Below are 7,634 nucleotides of genomic sequence, written 5' to 3' on the forward strand. Positions count from 1 at the left end.
TTCTCCATCAACCGTCGAACTTAGAAATTCCAAAATATCATCATCAATATCTTTGATATTTCTGAGGATATTTTCATAAATATTCTCGTCCGAAATTATATACCTCTTCGTGCTTCCTGTGTATCAATATATTGGAAACATTCAATAGAAAATATAGTGCCGAAAAGCAGATTATGCGAAACTATGAAGAAAGCCGTGGATAAATCACAAAGAATAAGTTTGACTTCAAAGAATCCAAATAATTCAATGTCTGCTAAAGTCTATAGTGAATAACTTGCTCCTTACTCTAAACCCTTGCAGACAATAGTTTCTATCATCCTATGATCTTAGATATTCTGAGATATTATCGTACCTTTCATTATAAATATCCTCCATATTTCTGGAGATATTTTTATAACTATTCTTATCTGAAATCATTAATCTTTTCGTGCTATCAGTATTACATCATATAGAAACTGTTAGTTTCTATATTCTGTAAATTTTCAAGCTTAAAATATGAATGTTATTGTAGTAATGATGGGAACTAATGCATGAGTTAGTATAATATAATGACACTTGATCAACGTGATTATATTACAGTAAGTCATGCTGAGTTTCTAAATGAAACGTGATGATTCACAGATCATAACGTCATCATGTGCCATGTTACATAACTCTTTCATCCTACTTAACTCCGTAACAAATCAAGAAAATGTATTCTTGATGGTTCTATCTTCCGTGATGTTGATAAATTTGAAAATCAAATCGTGCTATCACGTTCCTTCATGCTTAGAACATTATAATCATTCGAAACTCTATATCTATAAATTCTGGACCATTATTCGCTTGACTTGAAGTCGGGAAGAGAAAACAAAAGCATAGAGCTTTGAAATATAAGGGAGAATATAAAGTCCGATAACAACACATAAATTACAAACCGTGTATATCAATGTTTATCGCAACATAAAGACACGGGAGAATTAAAAACATTATAATCCCGAGGGCGAAGTAGAAGAAAGCAGATTCCTCTGGTGGAAGTTGGAAAAGGAGAATGATTGTTGCGATAGTAAGGATGAGGACAAGGATCAAAACTGGATTAATCATTTTCAGAATCTTTTGGATGTATGAACTAAGAAAGAAAGTATAAGAATGGTGAGAATAATGGAAAGGAAGAGCTTAATTTATACTGGAAATATCAGACGTAGTAATCGGGGCAGATCACCGTATTTAATTAAAGAGATCTTAATTTCCATAAATCCCGAAGAATCAGATTTTATAGATCTTCAAGATTTTCTTTAAATTCCTTAAATTCCGGAATTCAACCAAGGCAATGTCAAAAGTTAAGACGCGCCTTATTTTCTAAATTCAAACCTGACTACGTCAAAAGTTAAAAACAAATCTTTGTTTCTCATTTCATCCTTTTGTGAATAGCTTCATTCGCACTCTTCGAATAATCGAATTATTTTTATCCATATTACTCAATGATGATAAAACTCAAGTTATCAACTCATATTCGTCAGGAAAACATATTTATTGTTAGCTATGACGACCTCACTCAAATTTCGGGACGAAATTTCTTTAACGGGTAGGTACTGTGATGACCCGGGAATTTCCGACCAAATTTAAACATAATCTTATATGATTCGACTCGATAAGCAAAGTCTATTAAACCGAGTCTCATTATGTTTGAACTATTTCATGATAACATTTGACCTTTAACTATTTCCGACGATTCACGAACCTTTAATTGTAACTAAGAATGTAAATATAAATAATTATATATAAAACTAATTATATTAGTATTAATGAACTATTAAGTAATTTTGTTATTATAAAAGATAACATTTAATAACTAAAGATTTTCATTTTGAATATATATAGTATATTGTATATAAATGATTCAAACATATTTTACCAACGTTATCAAAATATTAAATGTACAATGTTATACTTTGTAGTTAATTGTTTAATATACATAATTAATCATCTACTCAACATTTAAAACATGATTTTATATATATGGTAGTATACATATATACATAAATATAACTATATATATATATATATATATATATATATGATTTTATACATAATTATTATATTATGTATATGTAGAAATTTATAATATATCTATGATGAAATAATGTACTATTTTAATAAATATATATAATACTTACATATATAAAACATTTATATTTTTCATAATTACATACATAAGTATAATATAATTAGTATGTAAATAAATATTATAATATATTTATATTAAAATGCATAAATATATAATATTCAGTATATGTTACAATACATATTACATAATTATTAAATATTACATAATAATAGATGATATTAATAAATTAAATTTAAATACAAATATAGTTGTTGTAGTAATGTTATTTGTATCGTCAAATATCAATATTTGTATTCATAATATCACTTTATATCATATAAAGATGAAATTGGATGTATAAATTAGATTATTATTACTAATATTATTATTATCGATAAAATATTAATATTATCATAATTAGTATGGTATTATTATTATTATTATTATTATTATCATTTTTACAATTATTATTATCATTAATATTATATTTATCATTATTATTAATTTTATTAATATTATTAGATATTAATAGTATTGTTATTATATATTATTATTATTAATTAAAAAAAAGCAGTAGGGATCTATATTATACGCTTGACCTCTGTATCCTTTATCTCTATTATTATTATTTTTTTTGTTTCTTTCCTGCTCCCAACTCGTGAACCTGTGTTGACATTTTCTCCATTTTTTATCAACCGATCTCTATTATTACAACATGATTATGTATAATTGCAAATCAAATAAAAAGGAAATCCAATGGGATTAAAGAGCACAGCGATATTTTTGTTTTCTTCTTCTCTGCACGCTCCAATTTTTTTTTCTCTTAATTCAATTTCGAATAAAGTTTCAAAATCTAAAAATGCAGAAAGGTTAGAAATCTTTCTTTGAATCTATCTGCAAAATCTCAACTCTCAAATCTTTATATCGATCTTGAATTTTGAAGTCAAAGTTTAGTTTAAAAAAAGTCAACAATTGTTCTTGAGACAAATTCGCGTTCGTGTATATGTTTCTGATCAAATTGACGATTCCAGTAGTTTTTATACATGTTTAGAAAACTATTTCGTGTTATAAACATTATCTATAATGTTATCTATTACGAAATCAATTTTTTTTGTTTTGTTCCAAGAACCGACGCTGCAGTAGGCCTTAGTGTTTTTTTTTTTTATTTTAGAACCCAAATTATTTTTTTTTCTGTAATGTTTTGAAGCTTTAAAGGGAACCCCGATTTTTTATTTTTTTTTGGTTATTGATGTTTTGTTGAATCCATGAGACTTGTGGAGAAGAAGAGGAATAGAAGAAAAACAGTTTATATATAAAATTTAAATTCGATATTAGTACAGAGAATCAGAATTGGTGGGATGGTCGAGAGTGTTTGCGTGTGAGCATGTGGTCACGAGATCGAGTCCAGAGGACGGTAGTTTCTTTTTTTTTTTTGAAACTCTTTTCATGTGAGGTAGTTTTCTTTTCTAATTTTTTTATTGTTATTATATATTAATTATTATTAGTATTATTATTATTATTGTGATTGTTTTGATTGTTATTGTTATTGTTATTATTAGTATCATACTTGTTATCATATTTGAAAGTATTATAGACATTACTATTATTATTATGATAGGTATTAATAATATTATTATTAGTAATAAACTTATCATTTTAGTATTTTATCATCATTAGGATTATGATTATGATTATCATTATTATTATTATGAAGGAAATAAAAATATATTATTATCATCAATATTAGAATTTGTACCGGTTTATAAATAATAGTATCATCAGTACATTTACAATTAATAATATTATATTTATCAGTATCATCATTAATATTTACTAGTATTATTATGATTATCATTTATCATTTTATAAATATTAGAACCCTTATTATTAACATAAGTATGGTATTAGTATTAATATTATTTTAGAGTTATTATTATTAGTATCATTAACAGTTATCATTTTCATTTTTTTTGCTATTAGTATTATCATTATTAATAAAATTATTATTATTATTAGTAAATCATTATTATCTAAATTATTATTTTAACAAATAAATCTTTTGTACACTATATATATACTTATGGTATATACTAGGATTGTATTAATAATTCACATAACAAACTAATAAAATTTCATAAATACAATACTAACCACAAATATATGTATATAAATATATTAATGTCACTATTTATATAAACGTAAATCATTATAGATATATACATAAAATCGATATATATATATAAAATATAACTTAAAATATAATATAAGTATACGTTTTAAAATAAAGGTTAGAATAAATTCTACAAAACTATAATATATAAATAATACATATTAATAAATGAAATTTTGTAACTTACATTATACGTATTAATATATACACAATTGATATAGGTTCGTGAATCCGAGGCCAACCCTGCATTATTCAATGACGTCATATGTATTTTTACTACAAAATACAGTATCGTGAGTTTCATTTGCCTTTTTGCCCTTTATATTTTTGGGCTGAGAATACATGCGCAACTTTTATAACTGTTTTACGAAATTGACACAAGTACGTGAAACTACATTCTATGGTTGGATTATCGAAGTCGAATATGCCCCTTTTTATTAAGTCTGGTAATCTAAGAATTAGGGAACAGACACCCTAATTGACGCGAATCCTAAAGATAGATCTATCGGGCCCAACAAGCCCCATCCAAAGTACCGGATGTTTTAGTACTTCGAAATTTATATCATGTCCGAAGGAGGATCCCGGAATGATGGGGATATTCTTATATATGCATATTGTTAATGTCGGTTACCAGGTGTTCAATCCATATGAATGATATTTTTGTCTCTATGCATGGGACGTATGTTTATGAGAAATGGAAATCTGAAATCTTGTGGTCTATTAAAATGATGGAAACGATTGTTTAAGTTAAACTAATGAACTCACCAACCTTTTGGTTGACACTTTAAAGCATGTTTATTCTCAGGTACGAAAGAAATCTTCCGCTGTGTATTTGCTCATTTTATAGATATTACTTGGAGTCATTCATGGCATATTTCAAAAGACGTTGCATTCGAGTCGTCGAGTTCATCAAGATTATTATCAAGTCAATTATAGTTGGATATATTATGAAATGGTATGCATGCCTGTCAACTTTCGATGTAATGAAAGTTTGTCTTTTCAAAAACGAATGCAATGTTTGTAAAATGTATCATATAGAGGTCAAGTACCTCGTGATGTAATCAACTGTTGTGAATCGTTTATAATCGATATGGACTTCGTCCGGATGGATTAGGACGGGTCTTCACAGGATGATCACCTTACAAGATTGGAAGTGAGCTAGCAAACTTGAAAGTATTCTTGATTTTATGTAACTAGAACTTGTAAAATATATGAAGAACACTTAGAACTTGAAGATAGAACTTGAGGGAGATCAATTAGATGAAGAAAATTGAAGAATGAAAGTGTTTGTAGGTGTTTTTAGTCGTTGGTGTATGGATTAGATATAAAGGATATGTAATTTTATTTTCATGTAAATAAGTCATGAATGATTACTCATATTTTTGTAATTTTATTAGATATTTCATGCTAGTTGCCAAATGATGGTTCCCACATGTGTTAGGTGACTCACATGGGCTGCTAAGAGCTGATCATTGGAGTGTATATACCAATAGTACATACATCTAAAAGCTGTGTATTGTACGAGTACGAATACGGGTGCATACGAGTAGAATTGTTGATGAAACTGAACGAGGATATAATTGTAAGCATTTTTGTTAAGTAGAAGTATTTTGATAAGTGTCTTGAAGTCTTTCAAAAGTGTATGAATACATATTAAAACACTACATGTATATACATTTTAACTGAGTCGTTAAGTCATCGTTAGTCGTTACATGTAAATGTTGTTTTGAAACCTTTAGGTTAACGATCTTGTTGAATGTTGTTAACCCATTGTTTATTATAACAAATGAGATGTTAAATTATTATATTATCATGATATTATGATATATAATATATCTTAGTATGATGTATATACAGTTAAATGTCGTTACAACGATAATCGTTACATATATGTCTCGTTTCGAAATCATTAAGTTAGTAGTCTTATTTTTACATATGTATTTCATTGTTAATACACTTAATAATATATTTACTTATCATTTAACATAATTAACCAAGTGTATCAATATCTTAATATGATTCATATGTACCTAGTAAGACGTTGTTATAACGATAATCGTTATATATATCGTTTTCGAGTTTCTTAAATTAATAGTCTCATTTTTATGTATATAACTCATTGTTAAAATACCTAATGAGATACATACTTATAATAAAAACATTTTAACTATATATATAACCATATATATGTCATTGTATAGTTTTTACAAGTTTTAACGTTCGTGAATCACCGGTCAACTTGGGTGGTCAATTGTCTATATGAAACATATTTCAATAAATCAAGTCTTAACAAGTTTGATTGCTTAACATGTTGGAAACATTTAATCATGTAAATATCAATCTCAATTAATATATATAAACATGGAAAAGTTTGGGTCACTACATTTAGTGCAGAAGGCCTTTTAGAGGTGAACGTACAAGACAGATAAACCGCAGTATAATGCGGTAGGATTGCGCAGAACATTAAAGAGTGCGAAGGCTTCTCGCTGTATTTGTGCGGAATGCCTAAGTGCCCGCACAACTTACTTCCGCGTAACTCCTGGACCTATAAATAGGGAGCTTGGCCTCTCATTTTAGGTTGTTGATTCTGGAAGGGTTGCCCTAGCCATATTGATTTCTCTCGTGACTTTGCCCGAGACTAAATCATTATTTGGTTAAGGTAATTTACGAAGACCGGGACATGGTTGTTGATCGTTTAGCACTTAACGAAATATGACAATAAGGTCCCAAAACCATAATTGACATCCATTATACCCCCTCATTGCACTCAATCCTTGATTAACCGTAATTGGATAATCTAGGATTGATCAGCGGGTTCAAATCTAAATTTGGGCATTTTTTTAGGACATCATCTTTGAGGTAGATATTTAATTTATTTACTTATCATTATTATTATTCTTATCATTATTATTATATAGTTACTAAAATAAATGTTAGTATTATTAGTAAAATCATTATTTTTAAAGTTAGTATTATTAGTAGTATTATTATCATTATCATTATTAATATTAATATTATTATTATTATTATTATTATTATTATTATTATTATTATTATTATTATTATTATTATTATTATTATTATTATTATTATTACTACTACTTTTATATTAATAATATTATTATAACAAATAAATATTTTCTATATAAGAGTATATATATTACAACTACCATAATATTACATACAATTATAAATATTAAGATTATTTATATTTACATATAACAAATTATTGATTTTAAATATAATATTAAACTATATAAATATTAATTATTTTAAATATATACAAATTAAATATATATAAGATATATAATTTAAGATATAATACATGCATTTATTTGATTACAATTATATGTGTTAATAAATATATAAATGATATAG

The sequence above is a fragment of the Rutidosis leptorrhynchoides genome, chromosome 7, assembly GCF_046630445.1.
Source record: "Rutidosis leptorrhynchoides isolate AG116_Rl617_1_P2 chromosome 7, CSIRO_AGI_Rlap_v1, whole genome shotgun sequence".
Lineage (NCBI taxonomy): Eukaryota > Viridiplantae > Streptophyta > Magnoliopsida > Asterales > Asteraceae > Rutidosis > Rutidosis leptorrhynchoides.